Source organism: Leucopleurus acutus (assembly GCF_964270905.1).
Source record: "Leucopleurus acutus genome assembly, chromosome: 14".
Classification (NCBI taxonomy): domain Eukaryota; kingdom Metazoa; phylum Chordata; class Mammalia; order Artiodactyla; family Delphinidae; genus Leucopleurus; species Leucopleurus acutus.
The window spans coordinates 50,041,081-50,064,051 of record NC_139156.1 but is presented as its reverse complement, the minus strand read 5'-3'; positions in this window follow the sequence as shown (position 1 = coordinate 50,064,051).

Below are 22,971 nucleotides of genomic sequence, written 5' to 3'. Positions count from 1 at the left end.
GTGCTAATATACGTGATGACTCACTGAGCAGGAGCCCCAAGTGCAGCTGTTTTCTAAGTGTACATGACAGTGGCACCCTTTCTTGCTTGGAGCTTGTCACAAGCCTGGGGTTGTGCAGCAGAGATTTAGGGAAATGTTATTTTAGCCCATTGGTCTCTTCACCACACATAGGCTGTCCGGGATGAAATTCACCTCAACAACATCCAAGTTTTTGCATGTTCAGATTTTCACAAGCATTTCACAGGGGTATTTTGGCCATGTGCATTCCAGATCATTTCACTTCGAAAGGAGAGATTAATCTCTCCAAGGATTGAGTTGAAGGAAGATTTTAAAATTTCAAATTAAAAAAAAAATTTTTTTAATTACAAAAAATGAACCCATATATGCCATCACCAAGATTCAACAGTGATTAAGATTTTGCCATGTTTCCTTTATGCCTCTCTTCTTTTGCTGAAATATTTTAAAGTAAATTCCAGACACCTTATTACTTCACTCCTGTTTTCTTTGGTATACATCCCTAAAAAAACACAGATATTTTTTACATAATGATACACCATTATCCCACCGAGTAAAAACAACAATTGTTGGTGTCATCTAAAATAATTGAAGTATTTGGCAAGACGCAGCAATCCCTGCTTTAGAACTGGGTACGGTGTGGGCCTCCAGTCGGGAAACGCCTGGGTCTTCCTCGCATATCTTCTGCCCATGAAAAATCACTCTTCAAAGCCTGACAATACCTCACTATCCCCTCCATCTGTCACAGCTTTGGAATGAAGGAGTTGTTCAGTAATAGTGGGCCAGACTGAGGCAGTTTGAGAAGGTATATCCTGAGTCCACAAGAAAGATAAAGGTCCCTGAAGGCAAGGACATTTTACACATTGTACAGACCAGAGGCTCCGAAGAAGAAATGGATTGTTTTTATTCCCACAGGCTTTTGTATTCTTCAGGGAGAGACCAAAAAATCTAATTGACCTAAACAGGTATAAAGCGATTCAATAATACAAGATTTAGCTGACTGCATTCTGATTGAATATAAACCAGCTAATTACCTTGCTTTCTAAGACACTGTATTTGTGTTGTGAGGTAAATAAAATGGCCAACAGAATATTTGGCAAGCTGGATAGAATCACTCATTGTTGACCTCTGTGTAAATCTGGGATAGCTGGAAATCTACTCTTCTCTTCTTACCCAAACTACTAGAACAATGACCAAATGTATTGTGCTTCAACTGATCATCCTGTGCATCCACAGGATGTGGGCAAAGCAGAGGCGAACTGTAGACTCACCAGGCACCCACACCTCAACCCATGTAACTTGTCTCTTTGCATTTTGCTCTTGCATTTACGGTGCCATGATGCTTTATGATTCCGTGGCTGAAAAGAGATCAGAAAGACACTGCTCTGGAGGGTGACTGCTGGACATCTCTGTAGAGAGAGCTGGCTAAGGCAGCTCTGTGGTTGCTTCCCTTCATAGGATAGCTGAAGGATGTATGTCCCTTTCCCCCTCTATGGGTCTGGGCTATCCGAACACGTGGTAGAGCAGTGATCAGCAGACCAGTCTCCTACTACATGGCCTCATCCCAAGAGAAATATGTGGCTGGGTTCCCAACTTGAAATGTACACACTGAGGAATCCCAGCTCCTCATCTTTCAGCAGGAAGGGAGAGTGTGATTAAACGTTGCCCAGCTGTGGGCTTGTCACTGGAGCAGGACCCTCATCATCATTCATCCCATTTATCTGACAGCTGAATGAGCCTGTTAAACAATGACCGAAGTGCTTACTGTCTGGGGCAAACAGGAAATCATTGCTTTCATGTGTGTACACTGATGGTTTCTTCTGTTATTTACCTTAACAAAGCAACTCAACACAATTAGCGCAAACTACCCAAGGCACCTGGTTATATTCAGCTAGGGATTCAGTTTAAGGAGCACGGAGCTAATGAAGCACAGGCTGCTATCACAGCAGCCCTGATAAGCTGGAAATCACAAGGAGAATAAGTGCTGAGCATTTGCCTGGTGGGGGAGTGATTGAACTTTGAAGGGCATCAGCAGGTTCCGCTAGGTATCCTCAAATGTTGTACACAGGGATGCCCTGAAATTAAGAGACGACGTGTGAACTTTGCCCCTTTCGTGTTAATCCATCCGTGTTTTTTAAATTGCCAGCTACTAGCTGTGGGCTTTTGAGGGTTCAGGCCAAACGTGGTCAGTGGAGTTCTTGACAGAACTCAGAAAGAAAGATCATGGAGATCAAAGGCTCAGATGCCAAAAAATAGAAAAGTCAGTGCCAGGGGGCACAGTGACAGCAGAGTTTTGAAGAAGCAGGAGCTAAAGGAGTCACCTGGCACACCGGCCCTGTCAGGCCGTGGGTAGAACGTGGACAAGGGAAATGTAGGTACAGTCAAACCACAGAAAACCAGGTAGTTGGCAAGGAGCCCAAGACCAGAGGCTCTTGGTGTAGGAGAAAGACCAAAGCTTTGGAGTTAGGCTACAGTTGGACTTAAACTCTAATGCCTACTCCTTTGGGGTGATCCTTGCATGTTCTCAGTCTCAGTTTTTTTTGATCTGTAAAAGGAGGAACCAGTTCTGCTCATCTTATAAGACTGGTGTGCCAAGTCAATGTCATAATGTTGAAAAGAAAAGGGCACCTCACAGTGCTTGGCACATAGACATGCTCAGCCTCTGGGGACCGCTTTGTTTTTTGTCATTGTAGTCATGGTGCCTGTTCGGTGGCTAGACCAGACATCAGCTAACAGTGGAGCATCTTCCTCAGCATACTGTCTTCTTGCTCTTTAAAGGAGAAGAGATGTGGAAAACACTCCATTCTGGGTGTTTTCTTGGGTCACTGGTTGGATGTTTTGACTTTATAGCCAGACTCTTTGTGAATATTTTGGGTAATGTTTTTGTCCTCCCCCAGGATGGAATACGAAATGACATTTTCAAATTCAGCATCTTTGTGATGGGAACAGACTCAGGAAGAGCCAATAACAGTTTTACATATATATTTAGGGCAGGTGTCTTTTGTGAACTGACGTGGAGAATTATGTGTCAGCCTCTGCGACGTGCATGCTTATCCTTATTTAATTCTCAGGTCCCATAAGAGAAGTTATTAGTACCTACTCCTTTTTTATGGGAGAGGAGACCGAGGTGACTTACCCACAGCCACAGTAATTGATATTGGTTGTTCACAGACCCTCTAAATCATTTGTGCTCCCTTCACAGTTTGACAATGACCTATTTTGTAAATCCTGTCTTTCCAACAGCAAAAAAAATCATAAAACCACCATTACCACCAAACTCCAACATTTTCAAGCCTCCCTTAATGCCAGGGTGCAGACATGTGGTTTAGATTCTACCAGTTAGGTATAAGCCACTTGGAGAACCAAGCAGGATATGGGGTGCCCTCTTGGTTGTGGGAGTAGAATCAGAGGTGACAGGGTGGTGGGTTCATGTACCAGCAGCTTCCTAACTGGAACCACCTTGGTGGTCGTCGGTGATATTTCTGAAAGCTCAGCCTGTTGCCCCTGACTTTCCAAAGGGTGCACAGTTTTTCTAAAGTTCCCGAAAAAAATTCCCCACTGTTTACAACTCAAAACCTCAACTGAGAATCTGTTTTGGGCCCTGGTCTTTATTTCTCTAAAATTGATTACGACTGAGAAAAGTTCCTGCCTGCTGTCCGTGTCTCCTTTTCCTGCTGCTCCTGTGGCTGCCTTCTCTGCAGCCTGTGGGGTGGAGCAGAGCCCAGCAGTCTGGCCAGCATCCACCTCCCCAGCCTGGGGACTGTGGGGCCTCAGTGCTGAAAAGCCTGGGCAGAGCCATCTCACCAGCTCTTGTTGTCTCTTTCCTGGCCATTAAGTTTGTATATTTAATAACCGCCCGCCTCCCACAAAGGCTTTAGGGTTCCAGGGCTGAGCAGTATAGCAGATTATACCCCATTGTGATCCCTTGTCTTGCTTTCAGGAACATTGAGCCACACTGACTATCAAGACCTCTTTCTATAAGGTTGGAAGAGAATAGGTGCTTTTGTGACTCACTGCCTGTTCTGGTCCCAGGCTCATCATCTGCTTTGGGGCCAGCCACAGCTCTGAGCCAAAGAGCAACCCTTGCAGGAATTTCCCGAGGGAGCCTTTAGTTTTAAGCTGATTGACTCCTTCAGGGGCTCGAGCTTTCCAGTGCCATTGGTGGTGTCTCTTTAGTTCTTGTTCTATGTTTAGGTTGTTAATAGTGTACTTATTGACCGGAGAAAATCTGTGATCCCATTTGCCTCCATAACCTTTCAGTTGTATAGCCAGCCTAGCAGTCCCTGCACTGAAAATGTGTGCCACGTTTGCCTGCTGCTTGGAAGAATGCCAGATGTAGAAAAGAGAAGTCGGTTTGCAAAACAGACCTTTCTCTTAGTATTTCCTTAAAATATTTTCCAATTTATCTATCACTTTTAACCTGTTCATATTTCTCCTTATTGTGTCAATTTTTGTATTTTATCCTTTTCAGGATTTTTTTCCCCCAGTGGCATCATTTTACAGTGTATGGGATATTCACTTATAATTTAAAACAATCTTTTGTGTATAGCTGGCTACATCTCCATCCTCCTTCCATATTTCATTGATTTATGTCTTTCTCTTTGTCTTGATTAGTTCCAACATGAGTTTGTCTCTTTTGTTAGTATTTCCAGAGAACCAGATTTTAGATTTATTAATTTTACTGTTTTTCTATTCACTTATGTCTACTTTTGTTATTATTCTGTGTTATTTTCCTCTTTTATTCCTAAGATTTTTAAGTGGAATGCTTAGCATCATTATTTTTGCTTTTATGTTGTAACAGAATCATCTAATGCTCTAATTTTACAAATGAGGTCTGCTGTGCCAGGATCCTATAGTTTTGCTATTTTTTTTTTGTTTTTTTTTTTTTGCGATACGCGGGCCTCTCACTGTTGTGGCCTCTCCCGTTGCGGAGCATAGGCTCCAGATGTGCAGGCTCAGCGGCCACGGCTCACGGTCCCAGCTGCTCTGCGGCATGTGGGATCTTCCCGGACCGGGGCACAAACCCGTGTCCCCTGCATCGGCAGGCGGACTCTCAACCACTGCGCCACCAGGGAAGCCCAGCTTTGCTGTTTTTAACATTATTTTAATTATCTCCTAACTTTACAGTTATTGTGTTCTGGATTCTTTTCCTCATCTGTATCATGTGCTACAGCACGAAAGTTTAAAATATGGCTTTATCATAAGATTGGATAGGTTAGAAACCCAATTCCTATACTAACCAATATGTGACCTTCTTCAGAGACAGGTGGTGAAGACTGCGTAGCTAATACATGTAAAAGGTTTTGCTTAAACCATTCTGTAAGTGTTCATAGCAAAGTTCCCTTGGGCATACTCAAGGATCTGAACATTTGGGGTGGTGGGCATATTGATTAGTGGCACAGGTGTCTCAGCATGGGTAGTGGGTAGACCTCACACACTTGATTCAGGTCTGCAATCTTGTACTCGCTGCTGCTCTCCTGGGTTGTTTCTTTGGGTTTCCTGTTTGTTCAGGTGCCTTCCTTGAGGAGTACACCGTTCTGCTACTTACACAACTTCCTTTCTTTACATGATATAAATTATTCACCCCATAAAGCAGCACACATCTTACTATTTTCTTTTATTTAGCCTTTTTGTTGAATGGCCATGTTTTCTTTATTCTTAGGAAAGGTTGGACCATAGTCGCTCTTGTTTTTAGCAATTAAAGTGACTATTTAAAGACGAAAAGGCGCATTCTTATGTAATCATCCAGGTATGGTGAAATGCAACCATTTTCAACTCTATGGAATATAAGAACTTCTTGCTTTTTGGTTTGTTTTCATGATTCCTTCTCCTTTTCCATTCTTTATTAATCTGTGACTTTTTTTAATTTTTAAAAATTTATTAAAAAATAAATAAAACATAATGGTACAAAAAGTTTAAAAGTAAAAGAATTGGAAAAGATACACTGTGCAAATATAAACCAAAAGGAAATTATATAATAACAGATACAGTAGACTTGAAAGCAAAAGTGTTACTAGAAATAAACAAGGGTAGTTCATATCAACAAGTCCAATTTACCAGGAAGTTTTAAATTTGTATGCACTTAAGTTCAAATTATATAGAGCAACAGAGCTACAAGGAAAAAATAGACAAATTCAGTATCATAATAGGAGATTTAACATACTGCTGTCATACACTGATAGAGGATACCTCTTTCAGAACCAGTAGACCCCCCAAAAACAAAATTAGTAAGGACATAAAAAACTTAAATAACGTGAGCAGCAAATCTGATTCAACAAGCAGATATATAGTCACTATACTCCAAAATTTTAAATTACAAGTTATTTTCAAGCACACTTGGAACATTTTTTTTTTTTTTAAAGAAGATGTTGGGGGTAGGAGTTTATTAATTATTTATTTTTGCTGTGTTGGGTCTTCGTTTCTGTGCGAGGGCTCCCTGTAGTTGTGGCAAGTGGGGGCCACTCTTCATCGCGGTGCGCAGGCCTCTCACCATCGCGGCCTCTCTCGTTGCGGAGCACAGGCTCCAGATGCGCAGGCTCAGCAGTTGTGGCTCACGGACCTAGTTGCTCCGCGGCATGTGGGATCCTCCCAGACCAGGGCTTGAACCCGTGTCCCCCGAATTAGCAGGCAGACTCTCAAACATTGCGCCACCAGGGAAGCCCGGAACATTTTTTAAACTGACCATATTGTGCTATAAGGAAAATTTTAACAAATTTCTAAGTATTAAATTATACAAAGTGTGTTTCTTGACTTGTAGTTAATCTAAAGATCAGTAATAAAAAAGTAACTACAAGTTATGAAAAACACTACTTCTAAGTAACCCCCCCAAAAAACAAATCACAATTGGAGTTAGAAAATAATTTGAATTGAATGATAATATTACATACCAAAACTTGGATGTGACTAAAGCTGTGCTTACAGGAAAATGTATGTCTTTTTCTTTCTCTCAAGGTAACAGTAGTGTTGTTTTTTTTAATGCACACATGGCTATAAACCTAATAAATAGGTTTTCTCTATTTTTTTTTATACAGCAGGTTCTTATTAGTCGTCAGTTTTATACATATCAATGTATACATTGTCAATACGAATTGCCCAATTCATCACCCCCTCACCCCCACCCTCCCACGGCTTTCCGCCCTTGGTGTCCATATGTTTGTTCTCTACATCTGTGTCTCAGTTTCTGCCCTGCAAACCGGTTCATCTCTCCATTTTTCTCGGTTCCATATATATGCGTTAATATACGATATTGGTTTTTCTCTTTCTGACTTACTTCACTCTGTATGTCAGTCTCTAGATGCATCCACGTCTCTAAAAATGACCCAAGTTCGTTCCTTTTTATGGCTGAGTAATATTCCATCGTATATATGTACCACATCTTCTTTATCCATTCTTCTGTCAGTGGGCATTTAGGTTGCTTCCATGACCTGGCTATTGTAAATAGTGCTGCAATGAACATTGGGGTGCATGTGTCTTTTTGAATTGTGGTTTTCTCTGGGTATATGTCTAGTAGTGATATTGCTGGGTCATATGGTAATTCTATTATTAGTTTTTTAAGGAACCTCTATACTGTTCTCCATAGTGGCTATATCAGTTTACATTCCCACCAACAGTGCAAGATGGTTCCTTTTTCTCCACACCCTCTCCAGCATTTGTTGTCTGTAGATTTTCTGATGAAGCCCCTTCTAACTGGTGTGAGGTGATACCTCACTGTAGTTTTGATTTGCATTTCTCTAATAATTAGTGATGTTGAACAGCTTTTCATGTGCTTCTTGGCCATCTGTATGTCTTCTTTGGAGAAATGACAGTTTAGGTCTTCTGACCATTTTTGGATTGGGTTGTTTGTTGGTTTGTTTGTTTGTTATTTTGTGGTATGCGGGCCTCTCACTGTTGTGGCTGCTCCCGTTGCGGAGCACAGGCTCCGAACGCACAGGCTCAGCGGCCATGGCTCATGGGCCTAGCTACTCCGCGGCATGTGGGATCCTCCCAGACCGGGGCATGAACCCACGTCCCCTGCATTGGCAGGCGGACTCTCAACCGCTGCACCACCGAGGAAGCCTGGGTTGTTTGTTTTTTTAATATTGAGCTGCATGAGCTCTTTAGATATTTTGGAGGTTAATCCTTTGTCCATTGATTGATTTGCAAATATTTTCTCCCATTCTGAGGGCTGTCTTTTCGTCTTGTTTATGGTTTCTTTGCTGTGCAAAAGCTTTTAAGTTTCATTAGGTCCCATTTGTTTATTTTTCTTTTTATTTCCATTACTCTAGGAGGTGGATCAAAAAAGATCTTGCTGTGATTTGTGTCAAAGAGTGTTCTTCCTATGGTTTCCTCTAAGAGTTTTATAGTGTCCAGTCTTACATTTAGGTCTCTAATCCATTTTGAGTGTATTTTTGTGTATGGTGTTAGGGAGTGTTCTAATTTCATTCTTTTACATGTAGCTGCCCAGTTTTTCCAGCACCATTTATTGAAGAGACTGTCTTTTCTCAATTGTATATCCTTGCCTCCTTTGTCACAGGTTAGTTGACCATAGGTGCAAGGGTTTATATCTGGTTTTTCTATCCTGTTCCATTGATCTGTATTTCTGTTTTTGTGCCAGTACCATATTGTCTTGATTACTGTAGCTTTGTACTATAGTCTGAAGTCAGGGAGTCTGATTACTCCAGCTCCGTTTTTTTCCTTCAAGACTGCTCTGGCTTTTTGAGGACTTTTGTGTCTCCATACAAATTTTAAGATTTTTTGTTCTAGTTCTGTAAACAATGCCATTGGTAATTTGATAGGGATTGCATTGAATCTGTAGATTGCTTTGGGTAGTAGAGTCATTTTCACAGTGTTGATTCTTCCAATCCAAGAACATGGTATATCTCTCCATCTGTTGGTATCATCTTTAATTTCTTTCATCAGTGTCTTATAGTTTTCTGCATACAGATCTTTTGTCACCCTAGGTAGGTTTATTCCTAGGTATTTTATTCTTTTTGTTGCAGTGGTAAATGGGAGTGTTTCCTTAGTTTCTCTTTCAGATTTTTCATCATTAGTGTATAGGAATGCAAGAGATTTCTGTGCATTAATATTGTATCCTGCAACTTTACCAAATTCATTGATTAGCTCTAGTAATTTTCTGTTGGCATTTTTAGGATTCTCTATGTATGGTATCATGTCGTCTGCAAGCAGTGACAGTTTTACTTCTTCTTTTCCAATTTGTATTCCTTTTATTTCTTTTTCTTCTCTGATTGCCGAGGCTAGGACTTCCAAAACTATGTTGAATGATAGTGGTGAGAGTGGACATCCTTGTCTTGTTCCTGATCTTAGAGAAAATGGTTTCAGTTTTTCACCATTGAGAATGATGTTTGCTGTGTGTTTGTTGTACATGGCCTTTATTATGTTGAGGCAGGTTCGCTCAATGCCCACTTTCTGGAGAGTTTTTATCATAAATGGGTGTTGAATTTTGTCAAAAGCATTTTCTGCATCTATTGAGATGATCATATGGTTTTTATTCTTCAATTTGTTAATATGGTATATCACATTGATTGATCTGTGTATATTGAAGAATCCTGCATCCCTGGGATAAATCCCGCTCGATCATGGTGTATGATCCTTTTAATGTGTTGTTGGATTCTGTTTGCTAGTAATTTGTTGAGGATTTTTGCATCTATGTTCTTCAGTGATATTAGTCTGTAATTTTCTTTTTTTTGTAGTATCTTTGTCTGCTTTTGGTATCAGGGTGATGGTGGCCTCATAGAATGAGTTTGGGAGTGTTCCTTCCTCTACAATTTTTTGGAACAGTTTGAGAAGGATAGGTGTTAGCTCTTCTCTAAATTTTTGATAGAATTCACCTGTGAAGCTGTCTGGTCCTAGACTTTTGTTTGTTGGAAGAGTTTTAATCACAGTTTCAATTTCATTACTTGTGATTGGTCTGATCATATTGTCTATTTCTTCCTGTATCAGTCTTGGAAGGTTATACGTTTCTAAGAATTTGTCCATTTCTTCCAGGTTGTCCATTTTATTGGCATAGAGTTGCTTGTAGTAGTCTCTTAGGATGCTTTGTATTTCTGCGATGTCTGTTGTAACTTCTTTTCCATTTCTAATTTTATTGATTTGAGTCCTCTCCCTCTTTTTCTTGATGAGTCTGGCTAATGGTTTATCAATTTTGTTTATCTTCTCAAAGAACCAGCTTTTAGTTTAATTGATCTTTGATATTGTTTTCTTTCTATTTCATTTATTTCTGCTCTGATCATTATGATTTCTTTCCTTCTACTAACTTTGGATTTTGTTTGTTCTTCTTTCTCTGGTTCCTTTAGGTGTAAGGTTAGATTATTTATTTGAGATTTTTCTTGTTTCTTGAGGTAGGCTTGTATAGCTATAAACTTCCCTCTTAGAACTGCTTTTGCTGCATCCCGTAGGTTTTGGATTGTCGTGTTTTCATTGTCATTTTTCTCTAGGTATTTTTTGATTTCCTCTTTGATTTCTTCAGTGATCTCTTGATCATTTAGTAACATAGTGTTTAGCCTCCATGTGTTTGCGTGTTTTATGTTTTTTCCCATGTAATTCATTTCTAATCTCCTAGCATTGTGGTCAGAAAAGATGCTTGATATGATTTCAATTTTCTTAAATTAACTGAGGCTTGATTTGTGACCCAAGATGTGATCTATCCTGGAGAATGTTCCATGTGCACTTGAGAAGAAAGTGTAATCTGCCGTTTTTGGATGGAATGTCCTATAAATATCAATTACATCTATCTGGTCTTTTGTGTCATTTAAAGCTTCTGTTTCCTTACTTATTTTCATTTTGGATAATCTGTACATTGGTGTAAGTGAGGTGTTAAAAGTCTCCCACTATTACTGTGTTACTGTTTATTTCCTCTTTTTTTTTTTTTTTTTAGAAAAAGGTCATAGGTCTTTACATTTTCTACCTCTTTGTTAAGAACTTCTAACTTCTCACTCTGGGCATCCGTTCTTCTCCCAGGTTCTTTTTTTATTTTTTTTTTAACATCTTTATTGGGGTATAATTGCTTTACAATGGTGTGTTAGTTTCTGCTTTATAACAAAGTGAATCAGTCATATATAAACATATGTTCCCATATGTCTTCCCTGTTGCGTCTCTCTCCCTCCCACCCTCCCTATCCCACCCCTCCAGGCTGTCACAAAGCACCGAGCCAATATACCTGTGCCATGTGGCTGCTTCCCACTAGCTATCTACCTTACTACATTTGTTAGTGTGTATATGCCCATGACTCTCTCTCGCCCTGTCACAGCTCACCCTTCCCCCTCCCCATAACCTCAAGTCCGTTCTCTAGGAGGTCTGCGTCTTTATTCCTGCTTTACCCCTAGGTTCTTCATGACATTTTTTTTCTTAAATTCCATATATATGTGTTAGCATACGGTATTTGTCTTTTTCTTTCTGACTTACTTCACTCTGTATGACAGACTCTAGGTCTATCCACCTCATTACAAATAGCTCAATTTCGTTTCTTTTTATGGCTGAGTAATATTCCATTGTATATATGTGCCACATCTTCTTTATCCATTCATCCGATGACGGGCACTTAGGTTGTTTCCATCTCCGGGCTATTGTAAATAGAGCTGCAATGAACATTTTGGTACATGACTCTTTTTGAATTTTGGTTTTCTCAGGGTATATGCCCAGTAGTGGGATTGCTGGGTCATATGGTAGTTCTATTTGTAGTTTTTTAAGGAACCTCCATACTGTTCTCCATAGTGGCTGAACCAATTCACATTCCCACCAGCAGTGCAAGAGTGTTCCCTTTTCTCCACACCCTCTCCAGCATTTATTGTTTCTAGATTTTTTGATGATGGCCATTCTGACTGGTGTGAGATGATATCTCATTGTAGTTTTGATTTGCATTTCTCTAATGATTAATGATGTTGAGCATTCTTTCATGTGTTTGTTGGCAGTCTGTATATCTTCTTTGGAGAAATGTCTATTTAGGTCTTCTGCCCATTTTTGGATTGGGTTGTTTGTTTTCTTGTTATTGAGCTGCATGAGCTGCTTGTAAATTTTGGAGATTAATCCTTTGTCGGTTGCTTCATTTGCAAATATTTTCTCCCATTCTGAGGGTTGTCTTTTGGTCCTGTTTATGGTTTCCTTTGCTGTGCAAAAGCTTTGAAGTTTCATTAGGTCCCATTTGTTTATTTTTGTTTTTATTTCCATTACTCTAGGAGGTGGGTCAGAAAGGATCTTGCTGTGATTTATGTCATAGAGTGTTCTGCCTATGTTTTCCTCTAAGAGTTTGATAGTTTCTGGCCTTACATTTAGGTATTTAATCCATTTTGAGCTTATTTTTGTGTATGGTGTTAGGGAGTGATCTAATCGCATACTTTTACATGTACCTGTCCAGTTTTCCCAGCACCACTTATTGAAGAGGCTGTCCTTTCTCCATTGTACATTACTGCCACCTTTATCAAAGATAAGGTGTCCATATGTGCATGGGTTTATCTCTGGGCTTTCTATCCTGTTCTATTGATCTATCTCTCTGTTTTTGTGCCAGTACCATACCGTCTTGATAACTGTAGCTTTGTAGTATAGTCTGAAGTCAGGGAGCCTGATTCCTCCAGTTCCTTCTTTCGTTCTCAAGATTGCTTTGGCTATTCGGGGTCTTTTGTGTTTCCATACAAATTGTGAAATTTTTTTTTCTAGTTCTGTGAAAAATGCCAGTGGTAGTTTGATAGGGATTGCATTGAATCTATAGATTGCTTTGGGTAGTAGAGTCATTTTCACAATGTTGATTCTTCCAATCCAAGAACATGGTATATCTCTCCATCTATTTGTATCATCTTTAATTTCTTTCATCAGTGTCTTATAATTTTCTGCATACAGGTCTTGTGTCTCCTTAGGTAGGTTTATTCCTAGATATTTTATTCTTTTTGTTGCAATGGTAAATGGGAGTGTTTTCTTGATTTCACTTTCAGATTTTTCATCATTAGTATATAGGAATGCCAGAGATTTCTGTGCATTAATTTTGTATCCTGCCACTTTACCAAATTCATTGATTAGCTCTAGTAGTTTTCTGGTAGCATCTTTAGGGTTCTCTATGTATAGGATCATGTCATCTGCAAACAGTGACAGCTTTACTTCTTCTTTTCCGATTTGGATTCCTTTTATTTCCTTTTCTTCTCTGATTGCTGTGGCTAAAACTTCCAAAACAATGTTGAATAATAGTGGTGAGAGTGGGCAACCTTGTCTTGTTCCTGATCTTAGTGGAAATGCTTTCAGTTTTTCACCATTGAGGATGATGTTTGCTGTGGGCTTGTCATATATGGCCTTTATTATGTTGAGGAAAGTTCCCTCTATGCCTACTTTCTGCAGGGTTTTTATCATAAATGGGTGTTGAATTTTGTCAAAAGCTTTCTCTGCATCTATTGAGATGATCATATGGTTTTTCTCCTTCAATTTGTTAATATGGTTTATCACATTGATAGATTTGCGTATATTGAAGAATCCTTGCATTTCTGGAATAAACCCCACTTGATCATGGTGTATGATCCTTTTAATGTGCTGTTGGATTCTGTTTGCTAGCATTTTGTTGAGGATTTTTGCATCTATGTTCATCAGTGATATTGGCCTGTAGTTTTCTTTCTTTGTGACATCCTTGTCTGGTTTTGGTATCAAGGTGATGGTGGCCTCGTAGAAGGAGTTTGGGAGTGGTCCTCCCTCTGCTATATTTTGGAAGAGTTTGAGAAGGATAGGTGTTAGCTCTTCTCTAAATGTTTGATAGAATTCGCCTGTAAAGCCATCTGGTCCTGGGCTTTTCTTTGTTGGAAGGTTTTTAATCACAGTTTCAATTTCAGTGCTTGTGATTGGTCTGTTCATATTTTCTATTTCTTCCTGATTCAGTCTTGGCAGGTTGTGCATTTCTAAGAATTTGTCCATTTCTTCCAGATTGTCCATTTTATTGGCATAGAGTTGCTTGTAGTAATCTCTCATGATCTCTTTTATCTCTGCAGTGTCAGTTGTTACCTCTCCTTTTTCATTTCTAATTCTATTGATTTGAGTCTTCTCCCTTTTTTTCTTGATGAGTCTGGCTAGTGGTTTATCTATTTTGTTTATCTTCTCAAAGAACCAGCTTTTAGTTTTATTGATCTTTGCTATTGTTTCCTTCATTTCTTTTTCATTTATTTCTGATCTGATTTTTATGATTTCTTTCCTTCTGCTAGCTTTGGGGTTTTTTTGTTCTTCTTTCTCTAATTGCTTGAGGTGCAAGGTTAGGTTGTTTATTCGAGATGTTTCCTGTTTCTTAAGGTGGGCTTGTATTGCTATAAACTTCCCCCTTAGAACTGCTTTTGCTGCATCCCACAGGTTTTGGGTCGTTGTGTCTCCATTGTCATTTGTTTCTAGGTATTTTTTGATTTCCTCTTTGATTTCTTCAGTGATATCTTCATTATTAAGTAGTGTATTGTTTAGCCTCCATGTGTTTGTATTTTTTACAGATCTTTTCCTGTAATTGATATCTAGTCTCATGGCGTTGTGGTCAGAAAAGATACTTGATACAATTTCAATTTTCTTAAATTTACCAAGGCTTGATTTGTGACCTAAGATATGATCTATCCTGGAGAATGTTCCATGAGCACTTGAGAAAAATGTGTATTCTGTTGTTTTTGGATGGAGTGTCCTATAAATATCAATTAAGTCCATCTTGTTTAATGTATCATTTAAAGCTTGTGTTTCCTTATTTATTTTCATTTTGGATGATCTGTCCATGGGTGAAAGTGGAGTGTTTAAGTCCCCTACTATGAATGTGTTATTGTCGATTTCCCCTTTTATGGCTGTTAGTATTTGCCTTATGTATTGAGGTGCTCCTATGTTGGGTGCATAAATATTTACAATTGTTATATCATCTTCTTGGATTGATCCCTTGATCATTATGTAGTGTCCTTCCTTGTCTCTTGTAACATTCTTTACTTTAAAGTCTATTTTATCTCATATGAGTATTGCTACTCCAGCTTTCTTTTGATTTCCATTTGCATGGAATATCTTTTTCCATCCCCTCACTTTCAGTCTGTGTGTTTCCCTATGTTTGAAGTGGGTCTCTTGTAGACAGTATATATATGGATTGTTTTTGTATTCATTCAGGAAGCCTGTGTCTTTTGGTTGGAGCATTTAATCCATTCACGTTTAAGGTAATTATTGATACGTATGTTCCTATTACCATTTTGTTAATTGTTTTGGGTTTGTTTTTGTAGGTCCTTTTCTTCTCTTGTGTTTCCTACTTCGAGAAGTTCCTTTAGCATTTGTTGTAGAGCTGGTTTGGTGGTGCTGAATTCTCTTAGCTTTTGCTTGTCAGTAAAGCTTTTGATTTCTCCATTGAATCTGAATGAGATCCTTGCTCGGTAAGGTAATCTTGGTTGTAGTTTCTTTCCTTTCATCACTTGAAGTATATCATCCCACTGCCTTCTGGCTTGGAGAGTTTTTGCTGAGAAATCAGCTGTTAACTTTATGGGAGTTCCCTTGTATGTTATTTGTCCTTTTTCCGTTGCTGTTTTCAGTAATTTTTCTTTGTCTTTAATTTTTGCCAATTTGATTACTGTGTGTCTTGGCGTGTTTCCCGTTGGGTTTATCCTGTATGGGCCTCTCTGCACTTTCTGGACTTGGGTGGCTATTTCCTTTCCCATGTTAGGGAATTTTTTGAATATAATCTCTTCAAATATTTTCTCGGGTCCTTTCTCTCTCTCTTCCCCTTCTGGGACCCCTGTAATGCGAATGTTGTTGCGTTTACTGCTGTCCCAGAGGTCTCTTAGGCTGTCTTCATTTCTTTTCATTCTTTTTTCTTTATTCTGTTCTGCAGCAGAGAATTCCACCATTCTGACTTCCAGGTCACTTATCCGTTCTTCTGCCTCAGATATTCTGCTATGGATTCCTTCTAGTGTATTTTTCATTTCAGTTTTTGTATTGTTCATCCCTGTTTGTTTGTTCTTTAATTCTTCTAGGTCTTTGTTAAACATTTCTTGCATCTTCTCGACCGTTGCCTCCATTCTTTTTCCGAGGTGCTGGATCATCTTCACTATCATTATTCTGAATTCTTTTTCTGGAAGGTTGCCTATCTCCACTTCATTTAGTAGTTTTTCTGGGGTTTTATCTTGTTCCTTCATCTGGTACATAGTCCTCTGCCTTTTCGTTTTGTCTGTCTTTCTGTGAACGTGGTTTTCGTTCCACAGGCTGCAGGATTGTAGTTATTCTTGCTTCTGCTGTCTGCCTTGTGGTGGATGAGACTATCTAAGAGGCCTGTGTAGGTTTCCTAAGGGGAGGGACTGGTGGTGGGTAGAGCTGGCTGTTGCTCTGGTGGGCAGAGCTCAGTAAAACTTTAATCCCCTTGACTGATGATGGGTGGGGATGAGTTCCCTCCCTGTTGGTTGTTTGGCCTGAGGTAACCCAAAACTGGTGCCTACCTGGGCTCTTTCGTCGGGCTAATAGCAGACTCTGGGAGGGCTCACACCAGGGAGTACTTCCCAGAACTGCTGCTGCTAGTGTTCTTGTCCCCATGGCAAGCCACAGACACCCCCGCCTCTGCAGGGGATCCTCCAACACTAGCAGGTAGGTCTGGTTCAGTCTCCCCTGTGTTCACTGCTCCTTCACCTGGGTCCCAATGCTTACACTAGTTTGTGTTTGCCCTCCAAGAGTGGAGTCTCTTTTTCCCGCAGTACTGTTGAAGTCCTGCAGTGAAATCCCACTAGCCTTCAAAGTGTGATTCTCTAGGAATTCCTCATCCTGTTGCTGGACCCCCAGGTTGGGAAGCCTGACATGTGGTTCAGAACCTTCACTCCACTGGGTAGACTTCTGTGGTATAATTGTTCACCAGTTTATGAGTAACCCACCCAGCGGTTATGGGATTTGATTTTGCTGTGATTGTGCCCCTCCTGTTGTCTCACTGTGGCTTCTCTTTGGTCTTTGGATGTGGGTTATCTTTTCTGGTGATATCCAGTGTCTTCCTGTCAATTATTATCCAGCAGGTAGTTGTGATTATGGTATTCTCACAAGAAGGAGTGAGAGCACGGCCTTCTACTCTGCCATTTTGGTTAGCTTCCCTAATCTGTGACTGAAACTGTTCAATTTTTACATGAGAATTTTGTTTAATATTTAGTATATTTACTAACATATAGTATAGTGTACTTATTAGCAAAAACCCGTCCCTCTGTTTAGTTCATTTTGATTTTGTTCTCTGTTGCATAGTTTCTCTACCTACTTATCAAATAGTTTTTATTTATTTATTTATTTTTCTTCTTTTTTAAATCTTTATTGGAGTATAATTGCTTTACAATGCTGTGTTAGTTTCTGCTTTATAACAAAGTGAATCAGTTATACATATGTTCCCATATCTCTTCCCTCTTGCATCTCCCTCCCTCCCACCCTCCCTATCCCACCCCTCTAGGGGGTCACAAAGCACTGAGCTGATCTCCCTGTGCTATGCGGCTGTTTCCCACTAGCTATCTACCTTACATTTGGTAGTGTGTATATGTCCATGCCTCTCTCTCACTTTGTCACAGCTTAACCTTCCCCCTCCCCATATCCTCAAGTCCATGCTCTAGTAGGTCTGTGTCTTTATTCCTGTCTTACCCCTAGGTTCTTCATGACCTTTTTTTTTTTTCCCCTTAGATTTCATATATATTTGTTGGCATACGGTATTTGTTTTTCTCTTTCTGACTTACTTCACTCTGTATGACAGACTCTAGGTCCATCCACCTCATTACAAATAGCTCAATTTCGTTTCTTTTTATGGCTGAGTAATACTCCATTGTATATATGCGCCACATCTTCTTTATCCATTCATCCGATGATGGACACTTATGTTGTTTCCATCTCCGGGCTATTGTAAATAGAGCTGTAATGAACATTTTGGTACATGACTCTTTTTGAATTATGGTTTTTCTCAGGGTATATGCCCAGTAGTGGGATTGCTGGGTCATATGGTAGTTCTATTTGCAGTTTCTTAAGAAACCTCCATACTGTTCTCCATAGTGGCTGTACCAGTTCACATTCCCACCAGCAGTGCAAGAGTGTTCCCTTTTCCCCACACCCTCTCCAGCATGTATTGTTTCTAGATTTTTTGATGATGGCCATTCAGACTGGTGTGAGATGATATCTCATTGTAGTTTTGATTTGCATTTCTCTAATGATTAATGATGTTGAGCATTCTTTCTTATGTTTGTTGGCAGTCTGTATATCTTCTTTGGAGAAATGTGTATTTAGGTTTTCTGCCCATTTTTGGATTGGGTTGTTTGTCTTCTGTTATTGAGCTGCATGAGCTGCTTATACATATTGGAGATTAATCCTTTGTCAGTTGCTTCATTTGCAAATATTTTCTCTCATTCTGAGGGTTGTCTTTTGGTCTTGTTTATGGTTTCCTTTGCTGTGCAAAATCTTTGAACTTTCATTAGGTCCCATTGTTTATTTTTGTTTCTATTTCCACTTCTTTAAGAGGTGGGTCCAAAAGGATCTTGCTGTGATTTATGTCATAGAGTTTTCTGCCTATGTTTTCCTCTAAGAGTTTGATAGTTTCTGGCCTTACATTTAGGTCTTCAATCCATTTTGAGCTTAGTTTTGTGTATGGTGTTAGGGAGTGATCTAATCTCATACTTTTACATGTACCTGTCCAGTTTTCCCAGCACCACTTATTGAAGAGGCTGTCCTCTTTCCACTGTACATTTTTGCCTCCTTTATCAAAGATAAGGTGACCATATGTCCATGCGTTTATCTCTGGTCTTTCTATCCTGTTCCATTGATCTATCTTTCTGTTATTGTGCCAGTACCATACTGTCTTGATTACTGTAGCTTTATAGTATAGTCTGAAGTCAGGGAGCCTGATTCCTCCAGCTCCGTTTTTCGTTTTCAAGATTGATTTGGCTATTCGGGGTCTTTTGTGTTTCCATACAAATTGTGAAATTTTTTGTTCTAGGTCTGTGAAAAATACCAGTGGTAGTTTGATAGGGATTGCATTGAATCTGTAGATTGCTTTGGGTAGTAGAGTCATTTTCACAATGTTGATTCTTCCAATCCAAGAACATGGTATATCTCTCCATCTGTTGGTATCATCTTTAATTTCTTTCATCAGTGTCTTATAATTTTCTGCATACAGGTCTTTTGTCTCCTTAGGTAGGTTTATTCCTAGATATTTTATTCTTTTTGTTGCAATGGTAAATGGGAGTGTTTTCTTGATTTCTCTTTCAGATTTTTCATAGTGTATAGGAATGCCAGAGATTTCTGTGCAGTAATTTTTTATCCTGCTACTTTGCCAGATTCATTGATTAGCTCTAGTAGTTTTCTGGTAGCATCTTTAGGATTCTCTATGTATAATATCATGTCATCTGCAAACAGTGACAGCTTTACTTCTTCTTTTCCCATTTGGATTCCTTTTATTTCCTTTTCTTCTCTGATTGCTGTGGCTAAAACTTCCAAAACTATGTTGAATAAGAGTGGTGAGAGTGGGCAACCTTGTCTTTTTCCTGATCTTAGTGGAAATGCTTTCAGTGTTTCACCATTGAGGATGATGTTTGCTGTGGGCTTGTCATATATGGCCTTTATTATGTTGAGGAAAGTTCCCTCTATGCCTACTTTCTGCAGGGTTTTTATCATAAATGGGTGTTGAATTTTGTCAAAAGCTTTCTCTGCATCTATTGAGATGATCATATGGTTTTTCTCCTTCAATTTGTTAATATGGTGTATCACGTTGTTTGATTTGCATATATTGAAGAATCCTTGCATTCCTGGGATAAACCCCACTTGATCATGGTGTAGGATCCTTTAAATGTGCTGTTGGATTCTGTTCGCTAGTATTTTGTTGAGGATTTTTGCATCTATGTTCATCAGTGATATTGGCCTGTAATTTTCTTTCTTTGTGATATCCTTGTCCGGTTTTGGTATCAAGGTGATGGTGGCTTCGCAGAATGAGTTTGGGAGTGTTCCTCCCTCTGCGATATTTTGGAAGAGTTTGAGAAGGATAGGTGTTAGCTCTTCTCTAAATGTTTGATAGAATTCACCTCTGAAGCCATCTGGTCCTGGGGTTTTGTTTGTTGGAAGATTTTTTTTTTTTTTTTTTGCGTTACGCGGGTGTCTCACTGTTGTGGCCGCTCCCGTTGCGGAGCAACAGGCTCCGGACGCGCATGCTCAGTGGCCATGGCTCACGGGCCTAGCCTCTCTGCGGCATGTGGGATCCTCCCGGAATTGGGCTCGAACCCGCATCCCCTGAATCCGCAGACGGACTCTCAACCACTGTGCCACCATGGAAGCTCTGTTGGAAGATTTTTAGTCACAGTTTCATTTTCAGTGCTTGTGATTGATCTCTTCATATTTTCTATTTCTTCCTGATTCAGTCTTGGCATGTTGTGCATTTCTAAGAATTTATCCATTTCTTCCAGGTTGTCCATTTTATTGGCATAGAGTTGCTTGTAGTAATCTCTCATGATCCTTTCTATTTCTGCAGTGTCCGTTGTTACTTCTCCTTTTTCATTTCTAATTTTATTGCTTTGAGTCTTCTCCCTTTTTTTCTTGATGAGTCTGCCTAATGGTTTATCAATTTTATTTTTATGATTTCTTTCCTTCTGCTAACTTTGGGTTTTTTTTGTTCGTCTTTCTCTAATTGCTTTAGGTGCAAGGTTATGTTTTTTAGTCGAGATGTTTTCTGTTCCTTAAAGTAGGATTGTATTGCTGTAAACTTCCCTCTTATAACTGCTCTTACTGCATCCATAGGTTTTGGGTCGTGTCTCCATTGTCATTTGTTTCTAGGTATTTTTTTATTTCCTCTTGATTTCTTCAGTGATCACTTCGTTATTAAGTAGTGTATTGTTTAGCCTCCATGTGTTTGTATTTTTTACAGATCTTTTCCTGTAATTGATATGTAGTTTCATAGCATTGTGGTCGGAAAAGATACTTGATACAATTTCAATTTTCTTAAATTTACCAAGGCTTGATTTGTGACCCAAGATATGATCTATACTGGAGAATGTTCCATGAGCACTTGAGAAAAATGTGTATTCTGTTGTTTTTGGATGGAATGTCCTATAAATATCAATTAAGTCCAATTTGTTTAATGTATCATTTAAAGCCTGTGTTTCCTTATTTTCATTTTGGGTGATCTGTCCATTGGTGAAAGTGGGGTGTTTAAGTCCCCTACTATGATTGTGTTATTGTCGATTTCTCCTTTTATGGCTGTTAGTATTTGCCTTATGTATTGAGGTGCTCCTATGTTGGGTGCATAAACATTTACAATTGTTATATCTTCTTCTTGGATCGATCTCTTGATCATTATGTAGTGTCCTTCCTTGTCTTTTCTAATAGTCTTTATTTTAAAGTCTATTTTGTCTGATATCAGAATTGCTACTCAGCTTTCTTTTGGTTTCCACCTGCATGGAATATCTTTTTCCATCATCTTACTTTCAGTCTGTATATGTCTCTAGTTCTGAAGTGGGTCTCTTGTAGACAGTATATATATGGGTCTTTTTTTTGTATCCATTCAGCCAATCTGTGTCTTTTGGTGGGAGCATTTAATACATTTACATTTAAGGTAATTATCAATATGTATGTTCCTATTCCCATTTTCTTATTTGTTTTGGGTTCGTTATCGTAGGTCTTTTCCTTCTCTTGTGTTTCTTGCCTAGAGAAGTTGCTTTAGTATTTGTTGTAAAGGTGGTTTGGTGGTGCTGAACTCTCTCAGCTTTTGCTTGTCTGCAAAGGTTTTAATTTCTCCATCAAATCTGAATGAGATCCTTGCTGGGTAGAGTAATCTTGGTTGCAGGTTTTTCTCCTTCATCACTTTAAATATCTCCTGCCAGTCCCTTCTGGCTTGCAGAGTTTCTGCTAAAATGTCAGCTGTTAACGTTATGGGGATTCCCTTGTGTGTTATTTTTCCCATGCTGCTTTTAATATGTTTTCTTTGTATTTAATGTTTGACAGTTTGACTAATATGTGTCTTGGCGTGTTTCTCCTTGGATTTATCCTGTATGGGACTCTCTGTGCTTCCTGGACTTGATAAACTATTTCCTTTCCCATATTAGGGAAGTTGTCAACTATAATCTCTTCAAATATTTTCTCAGTCCCTTTCTTTTTCTCTTCTTCTTCTGGATCCCCTATAATTCGAATGTTGGTGCGTTTAATGTTGTCCCAGAGGTCTCTGAGACTGTCCTCAGTTCTTTTCATTCTTTTTTTTTAATTCTGCTCTGCAGTACTTATTTCCACTATTTTATCTTCCAGGTCACTTATCCGTTCTTCTGCCTCAGTTATTCTGCTGTTGATCCCATCTAGACTATTTTTAATTTCATTTATTGTGTTGTTCATCGTTGTTTGTTTCATCTTTAGTAGTTCTAGGTCCTTGTTAACTGTTTCTTGCATTTTGTCCATTCTATTTCCAAGATTTTGGATCATCTTTACTATCATTATTCTGAATTCTTTTTCAGGTCGACTGCCTATTTCCTCTTCATTTGTTAGGTCTGGTGGGTTTTTAATCTTGCTCCTTCATCTGCTGTGTGTTTTTATGTCTTCTCATTTTGCTTATCTTACTGTGCTTGAGGTTTCCTTTTTGCAGGCTGCAGGTTCGTAGTTCCCGTTGTTTTTGGTGTCTGTCCCCAGTGGCTAAGGTTGGTTCAGTGGGTTGTGTAGGCTTTCTTGCGGAGGGGACTAGTGCCTGTGTTCTGGTGGATGAGGCTGGATCTTGTCTTTCTGGTGGGCAGGTCTACGTCTGGTGGTGTGTTTTGGGGTGTCTGTGGCCTAATTATGATTTTAGGCAGCCTTTCTGCTAATGGGTGGGGTTGTGTTCCTGTCTTGCTAGTTGTTTGGCATAGGGTGTCCAGCACTGTAGCTTGCTGGTCGTTGAGTGAAGCTGGGTGCTGGTGTTGAGATGGAGATCTCTGGAAGATTTTCGCTGTTTGATATTATGTGGAGCTGCGAGGTCTCTTGTGGATCAGTGTCCTGAAGTTGGCTCTCCCACCTCAGAGGCACAGCACTGACTCCTGGCTGTAGCAC